The sequence below is a fragment of the Berghia stephanieae genome, chromosome 14 (genome assembly GCF_034508935.2).
Source record: "Berghia stephanieae isolate SIO BIC M18660-M18661 chromosome 14, UCSD_Bste_1.3, whole genome shotgun sequence".
Lineage (NCBI taxonomy): Eukaryota > Metazoa > Mollusca > Gastropoda > Nudibranchia > Aeolidiidae > Berghia > Berghia stephanieae.
In genome coordinates, this window is record NC_088373.1 from 33,623,417 (window position 1) to 33,638,416 (window position 15,000).

The window sequence follows — 15,000 nt, forward strand, 5'->3', positions numbered from 1 at the left end:
ACAGACCACCTCACGATTACTTACAACCACACAATACTTACTTTTTCTATCTATTATAACATCTATAATGTCCATACTAGGAGAAAACTTTCATATCCTGCTTAGGCTGTCAACTGAGAGCATTCATTTTTGTCTCTGCTTGGTCCCAGTTCGTGAACAACCAGTGTATCATAGAAGCGAAACGTACCGGAATGGAAAAGGAATACACACAGTTTACAGGCTAAGTTCCACCCTGAGAGAAATGGAGCTGTATCTCTCTCAAACAATATTTTGGACACCTTAACCATTGAACTATCATAGTTTGGAAAGTCGTGTATTTAAAAAAAAAATGGTCCAGAACACTCGCTTTTCAAACAATAGATTTAAATGACTCTCATCTTGGCAAAACAAAATAAAAGACCTCTCAAACCTGGGAAGTCGCTCGACAAACAAAACACGTATTTTCTTCCTTATTCCATTAAATAAATGACAAAATATACAAGGTGTCTCTGACTGATGAAAACACGACATAATTACAGGTTTAGAAAGGTACTTTCTCGTATTGATGCTATGTGACTAGGGAATTTATTCACAACATTCCGGATTTAACATACCGAGCAAACAAAATAATGTGTAATTTTAAGCGTTTATATCTGATTAAATAAAATATAATTTGGTGAAAACTTCTCATAAAAATGGCTGACTAAAAATAATAACAAAGAGTTGAGTGATGTCAATTTCCTTCTATCTATAGACAAGTCGTATGAAATGAATAAGAAATACTCACTATCAGGTTGAAAAGCTGCATCTTGATGATCTATAGAGGACAACTAAATTCAATGCTATTACCCCGGTTATTATAATGGTGAATCTCCACGCGTTCATCAGCCCACATAAGCCAAAGCTGTCGCACATGTCACGTCAATGGAACAATCGTCAAAATGTAATCAATGGCAATAACAGGATTCAAGACTCTGATATCACGTCGCCCAGCAACGAGCAGCTTGGTTCTAAACAAAGAAAATCGGTACATTTTTTTTCTCCATGCTGGCTCGACCGTTTTCAAGTGTCATGTGATCAGAATGTATAAAAGTCAAAACACGATCAGATTTATTATGTTTTTTTTTTCCTCTGGACACACTTTAATGCTCGTTGGAGAAGTATTTCATAAGGGCATCCGCCATTGTTCCGATAGTTCAGAACCAGTTGCTAAGAATACTGTGCGTCATTACGAGGGAAGCGACGTCACGACTGTTGAAGGCTATTTGTAAACCTAGAAAGCAACACAGGTTTTGATATCGATGGTGTGTCTCTATTTAAAATATCCACTATTCTACCGCTTGATCAATAGAACCAACACAGAAATCCTTATGTAAAAGTAAACGTTTATAAAATGATCCATAAAATCTTGTGATAACTAGTCACCCATTTGGCGGTATAGAAACAGTAAAAACGATCAGAGAAAGGTCGAATTCATTTACGTTATTATTTATAGATAATACGCACTTGACTAAGAAGCTCACAACATCGCACAGTCTCACCCAGACACCAACACAAGATCCCACTAAGAGGAAAACACTCAAATGTTTACAGATTGTAAATCAGATTCTAAAATTTTAAAAAAGAACAGTACATAATAGAGAGATGATTTACAAGGAAAAAATATCATCTCTCAAAACTATAACTATACATGGAGATAAAGATAAAGGAAGTAAATCTGAATCATGAATGAACAACACAAAACAAACGACGTTTCGGCCCTTGGCCTTTATCAAGTAAACACAGAATACATATATATGTCATAATAATATAGGGGAAACTTTGTAAATGTGTGTGTGCGTGTGTCTGTCTCTGTGTGTGTGTGTGTGTTCAATGGAAGAGAGAGAGAGGGTGAGAGAGAGGGTGAGAGAGAGAGAGAGAGAGAGAGAGAGAAAGAGAGAGGAAAACCGATCTTTATATTTCAAGACTAAGGTTGGGGGGGTGGGGGAGGAGGGGGGGGGAGGGTAATTGAAGAATACTAGACAGCAATAGTGTTATTAGTTGTCTCCTACCTCCGCTGTTAAGATATTGAAAAAAAAAATAATAAAGAGAGAGAAAGAGAGAGAGAGAGAGAGAGAGAGGGAGAGAGAGAGAGAGAGAGAGAGAGAGAAAGAGAGAGAAGATAAATAGGAGTTTGAAATCATTACACTAGAAGAAGAACGAGATTTCTGCATAAAAATAAGTGAGTGAATAAGGAAATGTTTTTCATCTCTAGTTTGAATGTTGGGATAATGTAAATCCCATTGCACCTCTGGGACATTCATTCTTAATTGGAATATAATACACGATGCATTTGCCACTAACACATGAAAAACTAGAAAAATTAAAAAGAAAATGTTTGGTATACAGTTCGTTTTTTTTTTTTTTAATAGAAAAATTTGCGATTAGTTGCAAGTATTCTCTGCTGCATAATTCCGTTTTGCTGTTTTGTTTCATCTTCTTAGTTCTCTATATCTGACAGAGAAGCGACATGAACAGCTACATCAATTTGTTTAATATGTGAAGTTCGTGGAAGGCATTCAAGGCACCATAAAAACTTACTATTTTTTTCTTTTTAAAAATTTCTTCTTCCCCCCAAAAAATGGCAAAATTCACGGAAATTCAAGACAGTGACACACGTCTAACAGTTTTTTCATCCTATACTGCAGCATTGACTTCATTTGTGCAGCTGATGTTGAGGAAAATTGAGAATTCCTTTTTCTGATATGATTTGAAAGCCTGATGGATATAGCTTCTGTGGAAGATGTTCACTGAATTGATCCCTGAGGGCAAATTATGCTCTGATGTCCAGTGACAGCATACCTTTGACCCAAAGCCATTTTTAATTTTCTTCCCAAAGTTAGAGATTAAATGGAATTCATCTTGCAATTGGGTATTGAGTTTTTTACATTTTATTTTTTCCTTGTCTTCTGATATTAATTCTATAGATCATTTTCTGATGATGTGCTGAGCTTGCAAGCTTTCCTTTTTCTTTGTTCTTTTTGAGGGAAGACTAATTTTTCCTCTTCAGAATCATCGGTACTTACTTCGCTTTGCTCCATGTTTACTATCAGTGATGTGGCGATGTTTTTAAAGCGGTGCCTGAATCAACAGCTGTTAAAAACTTTCCCACTTTGGTGATTTCAATTTTGTTTCATTGTCGGTGGTTAAATTCTTAGTGAATATTGACAGAATGACCTATGTGATATGAAATACATTTTACATCAGCAGGTGCAAGTCAATAAGTTGAATAATAGTTGCATTATATTTTCTACACTTGGTTGACGAGGCAAGCTGATGATTTTTTAGAAAGGCGTCTGACAAAGAAGCATTGACACCTTGCCACCCATTTCGTGATGGTTTTCAAACCTTTTATATTGAGAACATTAAAACGCTCATTGCATCTGATACATATAGAGGAATCAGTATCGCAACCTTTCTATTCCTTTTTTTTCTTTAACCATTACAAGGTCTGTACTATTTTCTTTCTAAACGTTGAAGCGCAGATGCCATTTTTGAGTGACCAGTCGCTTTTCAATCTTGGCGATCTTTGTACGTTGCTAATGTAAGCCGCGCCACTTCACCAGCTCTTCTCTTGTTGAAAATGTTAAGTCTTGCAAGGACATTTTGTGCTAGACTTCGCCAAGCGCTGTAAATAGACTGTCGTTTGAATTGTATCTGTAGCTGAATGGCTGGCAGTCTCGACAAGCATAAGACTCAAGCGTCAAAAGGTTCGGACAGGGTCCAGGCCGGTGACGTGTTTGGGTCGTGTCCAAGGACGATACAAAAGTAGTTATGTCCTTGGAAATACATTTCATACGCATTTCCCCCCCCCCCCCCCATCGCTAAAAGTTCCCGTGTTTATTTCATGAGTTCATATTAACATGACAGGTGTTGTTTCGTGGTGACCTGAAAAGTTATTAGATGCGCCAATCGCCACGCAGGCATTGTCTAGCAATGACTATGAAAATTTTTGTTTTCTATTTTTGTAGGAAATACTCCTCTTAAATCAAAGCCCTATCTCCACTGAGTAAAAATCTTTTTGAATTTTGGAAATCCATTAATATATAACAAAGTTATGCAGTTTCAAATGTGTCATTTATTTGGATGACTCACAAAGAGAAAAAAATACGGAAAATATGGGACGCTTTTTCTGCGTTTTATTCTGGTTTGTGCCTGTATCTCGCTTAATACGTGGAACAAGATATTAAAACTTTGCAATTTTATGGCAAAATTATCAGAAAATATGATGAAGACATCAGAAAAGTTCTAACTTGTATAGTTTTAGAGCTGTATGGCTAGGGTCAACTATAATTTTGTTTTAAAAATATATAATATTGATCATTTTGAACTTTTCCGGAGTGTAATTTTGTGTCTACAACACATAAAAATCAAACGAAAAATGCCTGCTAAATTATTATCAATCAGTCCCGTGAGAACATGGCTTATGTTATTTCTAGTATTTATTTGAGAGAGAGAGAGAGAGAGAGAGAGAGAGAGAGAGAGAGAGAGAGAGAGAGTTAATCAACTATCCCTATGACATAACAATGAAACAATGCTTTAATTTTTTTTAAAAGCGCGCGAGGATTTGTGTCGTCAGTCACCGCAAACAAGTTGCCAGATGGCCACGTGTGTGGCCAAATATATAATTTTGCTTCTTTTATTAAATTTTATTCATCTATTTTTGTCTCATTGACATTTATCCTAGTCTATTCAATTTTTTGTTTGTTAAAATTTAGTCCATTTTAAGTGCGCCAGTCTTAATAGTGAAAGCCATATGATTTTCTATTTAGCCATTTTTGAAGTCGAATTTGGTCAGCTTAAAGTCTGGCCATCTGGCAGCCTTGCCTCGCTCACGTCATTTTCGTGTCGCGCGATGGTGGAGCAAAATATCCATCTCCATATTTTCACTCATTGAAATGCAAAATGGGTTGATGTTTTGTGAGAATACGGGAAAAGTACTTATCATAATCCAATGAAATTTGAAATATAAATATAAGAAATGTGCATATATACCCTTATGAGCGACAAAATCTCTCCTCTTTGTTGTTTTAGAAATATTGTACTCCAAAGAGTAACAATCTATTTTTAACGGTCTTCTGGTAATCGTACGAGTTTTGTCGCCTGACATAATCTAAAATGACCTTTTTTCTAACTATGTGCCAACTTTCAGTCATATTCATCGATTAACAGCTTCGTAATTCATTTTTTAAAATAGCATGTACGGAACGGCTTCGTCCCATATTTTGACGCGAATTCGGGCACTTCGTGAGCGACAAAGAGGCCCAAAGATTTGTGCGGGATAGTCATTGCTACATTGTCCCTAAGTACCATTGTTGTTTCGCTGTGACAAAGATATGTTTTAAACCGCTTTGAGACCTAGATGAAAATCACTATTTATCTAAATGTTATATTTCCAATTAATAAGAATGATAATCAAGCATTAAAAAACGTCAAACATTATTTTTCTTTCAAAACATCTAATGACTTTTAAGTCAAGCTAGAGCAAAACCAACGTTTTTCTCTTCGATCACTTTAAAATAAAGAAAAACATGTACGCAAACACAAGGAATTAATCTTATCATAATATGCATTTTCTGTTTCCTCAATCACCTCAGAACTGGAGTCTATAATACATTCATCTACATCAGGATCAGAGTCATCTAAAATATGATAATTCTGGTGAAAATTAGATTACATTTAAAATAAAGTGGAAATTGAGTAAAGTGAAAATCTAATAACTTGAAATATATTCTAATCTAACATAGATACTCTCAACCAAAAAAAAATCAAAGCTTACATTTAAGTTTCTCTATATTTTGAAAGCAATACTTTTTAATCAGTTGTATCAAATTCATGAAAAAAATATAACAGAATAATCAATACTCTCAATAAAGATTAACGCTATTGTTATTATGCTTCAGTAATACTGATACTACTGTATCATATTGTAAGTACTAAAAATTGACTTGAACATAATATGTTGTGTAAAAGATACTCTTGACTTGAACGTATTAAAACATGAATATGGTGATGGTTCCTGGCCAGGTGGGTAATATTCTCATTTAATATGATATAACTGTGAAGTGTTGGGAAGTCAAAGTGCTCAGATATTGTCTCAGCATTTGGTACACCAACCCTGCTGAAATCCTTAAAAATGTTTTGTTTATAAAGATGTTTAAATTTAAACATTGAGCATGGAGATACTAATTTAATGTCCTATTCAGTGTTAATAATGGTAGTTTGTCAATAAGGAGGAAAATGAATCGTTCAAATCGGGCAAACTCAAGCCAACCTGCAAAAATTACAATATACAATGTTATAGTTAAGTAACATTATATAATATAATTCTTTTGTAAATATAATGAATTGTCCTTTCGAGAAAATAATTCTAAAGGCTCAAAATAATATCATACCGCTATCTACACCAAGAGCTGATACATTTTTGACTTTACAAAGCACACTACAATACATTTAAATTGTTACTGCAATTTGTTATGCAGTTTATAAAAGAGACTCATAAATATTTAACAACTTGCAAAACATAGGGATAAGATTAAATTAAAAGTAATTTGAACAAATGCTAGAGAGAGAGAGAGAGAGAGAGAGAGAGAGAGAGAGAGAGAGAGAGTTAGAGAAAGGGAGATACATAAAGAGAGAGAGAGAGAGAGAGAGAGTGTGTATATATATGTATATATATATATATATATATATATATATATATATATATATATATATATATATATGTGTGTGTGTGTGTGTGTGTGTGTGTGTGTAAAAGTTTGTGTGTGAGAGTGAGATAAATACGTTATGAATTGATTTTCTACTTTTTTCTTTCCAATCACTACCCAACATCTATTAATCTAAGGACACCACTAGCCTTGTCCTTGTGTCACTTATGACACTTGATGCCACCCCGTCTAGGCTGACGTAAAAAAAATGCGAGTGTCACCAAAATTCATGCAAATGAGCACAGGTGTCACAATTTGACACAAGATATGATGGTGAAGTTTTCATCGTTCTACTGTGGAGCCAGCTGGGTGTATTACATAGACAAATGTTTGACACTGCAAAAACAGCGGATCGTTTAAAAGAAAATCCAAAAATCCCTCCTATTGAAAGCCGATGTCGTCAATAAAATAGCCTATTAATTTCAAATTTAAAAAAAGGTTTAGACATGACGCATACTTGAAAGGAGAAAACTATTTTCATCAAACTTCCATAAGATTTGCAAACCCACAAATTTTATATCACATAAACCCAGAATTTCAATCTCTCAATAACCTTGATTAACGGCTGAGAGTCAGTCACGTGATGTCCGTGCCGTGTCGGTTGATGGCAGGTTACTATAAGCATTGTATGACAATCTGCGTAGTAGATACAGTCATCAGTAAGCTAAATTAAACAGAGATCAGATTGCTTTTGAATTATGATTAATCATTATAAACATGGCATGTGTGTGTGTGTGTGTGTGTGTGTGTGTGTGTTGGGGGTGTACATTTAAAATTAGCTCTTTCGATTGCTGACAACGGAATGACGTCGTGATTATTGTTTAAAAGCAAAGACTAATCCATGGTCACAAATCGATAAATGACATGCTGTTGCATCAGAGAGAGAGAGAAAGAATGAGAGAAAGAGAGAGAGAGAGTGTGAGAGAGAGAGAGAGACAATGATAGATAGATAGATAGATAGATAGATAGATAGATAGATAGATAGATAGATAGATAGATAGATAGATAGATAGATAGATAGATAGATAGATAGATAGATAGATAGATAGATAGATAGATAGATAGATAGATAGATAGATAGATAGATAGATAGATAGATAGATAGATAGATAGATAGATAGAGATAGATAGATAGAGAGAGAAAGAGGTTTTTTTTACACCGTGTAACCTTGTTTGACGGCTCACAAATCATGCTTGCATTACATAACAATCTTTTTCTTCTTTCATGTACGTCCGATAATCAAACGCACCTTTGAGCTTAAAACGGATAGAAATAAATATAAGAATAACAACAGTAATTCTTTTAATTCTATTTCTACATCTACTCCTACATCTCCTCCGCATCCTACCACTATTACTACCAATACTACTACTACTACTGCTGATACTACTACTACTACTACTACTACTACTACTACTACTACTACTACTACTACTACTAACTATACTACTACTACTACTACTACTTACTACTACATACTACTACTACTACTACTACTACTACTACTACTACTACTACTACTACTACTACTAACTACTACTACTACTATTACTACTACACTACTACTTACTACTACTATACTACTACTACTACTACTACTACTACTACTACTACTACTACTACTACTACTATTACTACTACTACTACTACTACTACTACTACTACTACTACTACTAGGGAAATATGGCATATATCACGATATCATTTTGCAGCTGGGCCCAGAAGGCACGTGCATGATTCGCAGAGGCAATGTTCGGCGTCCTTGCAAAAGGGAAGCTTCCATAAAAGTAGAAGCACGTAAGAACAGTTGCTTTTCTGAGGACAGCTAGCCGCTGACGGGGGATGATAGTTACACACCCATATTATGAAATCTGAGCTGCCTTAAAAACTTTTCGAGCATGCGTTACTGGATACATGGGGACCGGTATGCCGCCAATAGATCTTTAAACACCGCAACTCTTTGCCGTTTCGGTTCAAATCCTGATTAATTAAGGAATGTTCCGTTGTGCACCTCTCGTCCCCGAATACCCACTGCTCTGGTGACAGAACTGCGTTTTTGACCGCCCCCATCGGTTCAATAAGAAACGCTCCACAAGTCTTGACAGGCCACTCAGAAGTGATATTGGACTCTAACTGCCAGCCTTCTTCGCCGGTTTGTCAGGCTTCAGAATGGCAACTATCTTAAAGGCTCCATACACGCCCGGATATGATCCTGGTTCATACCCCGATCAGGCAAACCGGGGTGAAAACGCAATGTGTGTGGCCAAATACCTGACCGATAAACCTAGGTACGGTCCATCGCTCGCAAAGCCCGCTTTGCTTAATATTTTTCGAGGCGATCGGCGATCGGGGGCGTGGCAGTATAAAAAATTGGACAATTTTTTTCGGATTTTCGCTGTTTTGACGTCAGATTCGTGATCAGCGTCGAATTTACAATAGGTTTGATACCAAGAACTATGTTTTTACTCCAAAAATTGATGAAATTAGAAATAAATTTTAATTAATATTGAGACTATGTGGCCGACAGAAAAGTGCCCCTCCCTGTTTTGTGATGGATCAAGTGGTATGACTCTCGCTTTCGGATCGGAAGGTTCAGGTTTCGAGACCCGCTCTGAGTGGCGCAGAGTTGAGTCCTTGGAAAAGGCTCTTTACTCACATTCTCTCACCGTACTCAGGTGTTAAATGAGAACATGGCCGTTCGTTGTCTTTGTTGGGAAAAAATGTCACATCGCCTGACAGGCGACATGTCTCGTCTTTCAAGTTTAATATTGCTGTTGCCTTGGGACCCCTTGTAAAGCGCTTTGAGCACGTGGATATTGCGCCAAATAAACGCTGTGTTATTATTTTTTTTTAATAATATTTTTATAAATGTTGCGCCAGGAAGAGGTAGATGGCAAAAGTTTCGTTCTTGTTCATTGTAAAACTTATAAAGGATTTCATACAAAATAAAAAAATAGTTTTCATAATTTTCAATGTAATGATATAATAATATGCCAGTTCTTTTTTTTTTTCCTCCTCACCCGTTGACGCGACATGACGGTCGACCTTGATCAGACATTTGGGATTGGCAAATGCCAAAAAGCCTTGACTACGTGATGACAGGGGTGGGCATTGTAACCTTGAATTATAATCTACAAACAACGCCCCCTGCCCCCCCCCCCAAAAAAAAAAAGAAAAGAGCTGTGTGCGTGTGTATGGTGGTGGTGGTGGTGGTGGTGGGGGGGTGCCAACGTTCATTGTCTGATTGATATAACTTAGTGATAAGTTAATTATAAAATGCTGTCTAAAAGCAATAACAACGGGTTGACTAACGTCAAATTCATTCCTTCTATTGATGCTCTGTGTTAAATTAAAATACTCACAAAGTCCGCCAGCCAGAAATATCACTCCAGCCCAAAGATCTACATGGAAACTTGAACGTTATAGTCTGATATATTTTAATTAGAACTAATCATAAAAATGGGTGTCTAAAAACAATAACAATGAGATGAGTGACGTCAATTTGGTTCCTTCTATAAATATCCAAGAACTAACTCACTCCATCCGCTCTCTCCTCCTTCAATACATATGAATCTATTCTCTCATCACTTTTTTGTGCGTCTATGCATGTGGTCTTGTGAAATGACACTCGCATTTGGATCGGACGGCACTGGATTCGAGTCCCGCTCTGAGTGGCGCATAATTGAGTCCTTGGAAAAGGCTCTTTACTCGCATTCTCTGACCTTGTTCACCGTTAAAATGAGTACTTCGCTGTTTACAGCGTCGTCTCTGTCGGGAAACAATTGCAATATCGCTTAGCAGTAATGTCTCGTCTAACATGTTTTTATGTTGGCCAAAGACCCTTATAAAGTGATTTGAGCACCTTTATTGAATATAGCGGTATATATAGCGCAACTAAATTTTTCTCTCTTTCTCTTTCTCTCTCTCTCTCTCTCTCTCTCTCTCTCTCTCTCTCTCTCTCTCTCTCTCTCTCTCTCTCTTATAGCTATTGCTACATATGATGCGAATATCTTGGACGGTTATTGATGCTATGAGTTTAGGTAAAATGCTCACAACATCCACCAGTCGGAGATAACGTACCGTCACACAAAACTACGAGTAACCTTGAACGTTAAAAGTCTGATTGATATAATTTAGTGAGAACTAATTACCAAAATGACTGCCTTAATACAATTACAAAGAGTGGAATGATGTCAATTTCGTTCCTTCAACAGTCTAATTGATATAATTTAGTGAGAAGTAATCACTATTGTGCGCAAGACGAAAGATTTGGAGTAAACACAAAGTTCTTAGTATCAAACCTATTGTAAATTTGACGCTGATCACGAATCCGACGTGAAAACAGCGAAAATTCGAAAAAAAATTGTCCACTTTTTTATACTACCACGCCCCCGATCGCCGATCGCCGATCGCCTCAAAAAAATATCTCCCGGTATGTGGGCAAAAATCATCTGCGATAAAGGCAGGGATCGGGTCACAGCGATAGGTCATCCGTACCGCTATCAGCGGATGTCGGCGTCTATGGGGGGCTTTAGAGTGCTTGGGGTGTCCAGGGCTTGAGAGTTTTTCCAAGATTAAAGTCATATAAATCGATCGATATGTGAAGGAAGAGTTTTTGGGCCAATTGTTTAAAATCTAATCCATGATTTTTAAGAGTACCCGGTTAATTAACAAAATATACAAAATTGAGATTTCATATAGGGCAATATCTAACATTCGATCAGAAATATTGGACACTTGAGGAACCTTATGGACGAAGACGCATGCAAAATTCTAGTTCATTTATTGATTACCTCTAGACTTGACTATTGCAACTCCCTCCTCTACGGTTTGCTAAAAAGCTTGCTTATAAGACTGCAGCTACTCCAGAATAAAGCTGCTCCTATTGTTACCAAATCAAAAATGTCAGTTCACTCCAGTGTTGCAGTTGGATTCCTTAGAAAATTACCCGTTACTGTTTTAAGTGGATCCATGGCACAGCTTCCAACTTCTCAATATATATATATATGTCTTTACTTTTGTGTGATCATTCAGCAGTTAGCCAACCTTTGATCCCCTGTGTAGTTGGGAGAAGAGATTCCCCGTAATGGTTACTACGTTAAAAAGCCATATTTTTGTGTTGCTGGATGGCTCAGTGGCTAGTATAACAGCCTGCAGCTCGCTCTCTCTCTCTCTCTCTCTCTCTCTCTCTGTCCCTCTCTCTCTCTCTATCTATCTCTCTCTCCCACTCTCTCCCCCTCTCTCTCTATCTCTATCTCTCTATATCTCTCTCTCCCTCTCTCTATCTCTGTATCTCTCTCTCTATTTCTCTCTATCTCTATCTCTCTCTCTATTTCTCTCTCTCCCTATCTCTCTCTTTCCATCTCTATCTCTTCCAATCTCTCTCTCTCTCTCTCTATCTCTCTCTATCTCTCTCAATCTCTCTCAATCTCTCTCGCTCTCTTTCTATCTCTCTCTCTCTCTCATTAAAAAGAAACCCAAACGTGAGCTTTTATATGGTGCAATATCCACTAAACGTGCTCAACGCGCTTTACAAAGGGTCCCTGACCAACATCAACACGTAACATGTAGAACGAGACATGACGCGTATTAGGCGATATTACAATTTTTCGGACAGACAACGCTGTTAACGGCCAGGTACTCAATTTACACCTGGGTACGGTGAGAGAATGTGAGTAAAGAGCTTTTTCATCGACTCAACTATGCACCGAGATAGGCTCGATCCCAGGACCTTCTGATCCGAAAGCGAGTGTCATACCACAAGATCACATAGCCGCACTAAGCCTTGTCATTTGGATCACAATTCGGTCCTGACACCGCGATATTTATATTGTTTTTACTTGGTACTTCTATTCTGCATACCCTATAATATTTCTCATCATTAATGTCTCACCGTGATATTTATATTGTATTTACTTGGTACTTCTATTCTGCATACCCTATAATATTTCTCATCATTAATGTCTCACCGTGATATTTATATTGTATTTACTTGGTACTTCTATTCTGCATACCCTATAATATTTCTCATCATTGTCTCACCGTGATATTTATATTGTATTTACTTGGTACTTCTATTCTGCATACCCTATAATATTTCTCATTATTAATGTCTCACCGTGATATTTATATTGTATTTACTTGGTACTTCTATTCTGCATACCCTATAATATTTCTCATCATTTATGTCTCACCGTGATATTTATATTGTTTTTACTTGGTACTTCTATTCTGCATACCCTATAATATTCCTCATCATTTATGTCTCACCGTGATATTTATATTGTTTTTACTTGGTACTTCTATTCTGCATACCCTATAATATTTCTCATCATTTATGTCTCACCGTGATATTTATATTGTATTTACTTGGTACTTCTATTCTGCATACCCTATTTTATTTCTCATTATTAATGACTCAAGTGCCAGCTCCACATGTTTCATAATTTTGTCTCTATAATGTTATGATTTTAGTCTTCGGTAATACTAAAACTAAAACACAAGGAAACGGACGCGTCTATTATTGGTTGTGTTCATAGATTTTATTTTTGATTGCATATTAACATCGTTTTGCAACGCGTCTGCAGCCAACAGCAACAGTTAACACGCAGAGCGGGACACGAGAGGACGGAGAAATCACTACTATCGGACAGGTCTTACACCTGATTACGGTGAGAGAATGTGAGTAAAGAACCTTTTTATCCAGGACTCAACTATGCGACGAGGGAGGCAATCGTGCTCAAATCGTTTTACAACGCGTCTGCAGCCAACAGCAACACTTAAAACGCAGTTGACGAATTCCGCTTCGCAAAAGCAACACTTAACACGCAGAGCGGGAGACGAGAGGACGGAGAAAACATTACTAACTACTTCTACATCTGAGTACTGTGAGAGAATGTGAGTAAAGATCCTTTTTATCGAGGACTCTACTGTGGGCCGAGCGAGGCAATTGTGCTCAAATCGTTTTACAACGCGTCTGCAGCCAACATCAACAGTTAACACGCAGAACGGGACACGACAGGACGGAGAAAACATTACTAACTAGTTCTACATCTGAGTACGGTGCGAGAATGTGAGTAAAGATCCTTTTTATCCAGGACTCTACTATGCGCCGAGCGAGGCAATCGTGCTCAAATCGTTTTACAACGCGTCTGCAGCCAACAGCAACACTTAACGTGCAGAGCGGGACACGACAGAACGGAGAAAACACTACTAACGGCCAGGTATTCGTTTTACATCTGATTACGGGGAGAGAATGTGAGTAAAGAACCTTTTTATCGGGTACTCTACTATGCGCCGAGCCAGACAATCGTGCTCAAATCGTTTTACAACGCGTCTGCAGCCAACAGCAACAGTTGACACGCAGAGCGGGACACGAGAGGACGGAAAAATCACTACTAACGGACAGGTATTAGTCTTACATCTGAGTACGGTGAGAGAATGTGAGTAAAGAACCTTTTTTATCCAAGACTCAACTATGCGCCGAGCGAGGCAATCGTGCTCAAAGCGCTTTACATCGCGTCTACAGCCAACAGCAACAGTTAACACGGAGAGAGGGACACGACAGGACGGAGAAAACACTAGTAAAGTCACGGCCATGTACTCGTTTTCAAGGGATGCAACTCAAGAAGATAACATAGGGTGTAGAAATACCAAGAATTAATTCCCTTGAATTACTATTATTATTATTATTATTATTATTATTATTATTATTATTATTATTATTGTTATTATTATTATTATTATTATTATTATTATTATTATTATTATTATTATTATTATTATTATTATTATTATTATTATTATTATTATTATTATTATTATTATTCTAGCCAACTTAACATGCAGAGCGGGACACGACAGGACGTAGAAATAACTACTAACCGACAGGTATTAGTCTTACACCTGACTACGGTGAGAGAATGTGATTAAAGATCCTTTTTATCCAGGACTCAACTATGCGCCGAGGGAGGCAATCGTGCTCAAATCTTTTTACAACGCGTCTGCAGCCAACAGCAACAGTTAACACGCAGAGCGGGACACGAGAGGACGGAGAAATCACTACTAACGGACAGGTATTAGTCTTACACCTGATTACGGTGAGAGAATGTGAGTAAATATCCCTTTTATCGAGGACTCAACTATGCGCCGAGGGAGGCAATCGTGCTCAAATCGTTTTACAACGCGTCTGCAGCCAACAGCAACAGTTAACACGCAGAGCGGGACACGACAGGTCGGAGAAAACATTACTAACTAGTTCTACATCTGAGT

At 37.3% G+C, this 15,000-nt stretch overlaps 1 long non-coding RNA gene across 1 annotated transcript in view; it reads right to left on the reverse strand.

The window, feature by feature from the left end:
- LOC144960161 (uncharacterized) overlaps window positions 1-929 on the reverse strand; it is an 8,365-nt gene extending 7,436 nt beyond the window's left edge. The window contains exon 1 of the long non-coding RNA XR_013642776.1: window positions 767-929. This is a non-coding gene — a long non-coding RNA (uncharacterized LOC144960161). The remainder of the gene's footprint in view (window positions 1-766) is intronic.
- Window positions 930-15,000: the final 14,071 nt, after the last annotated feature.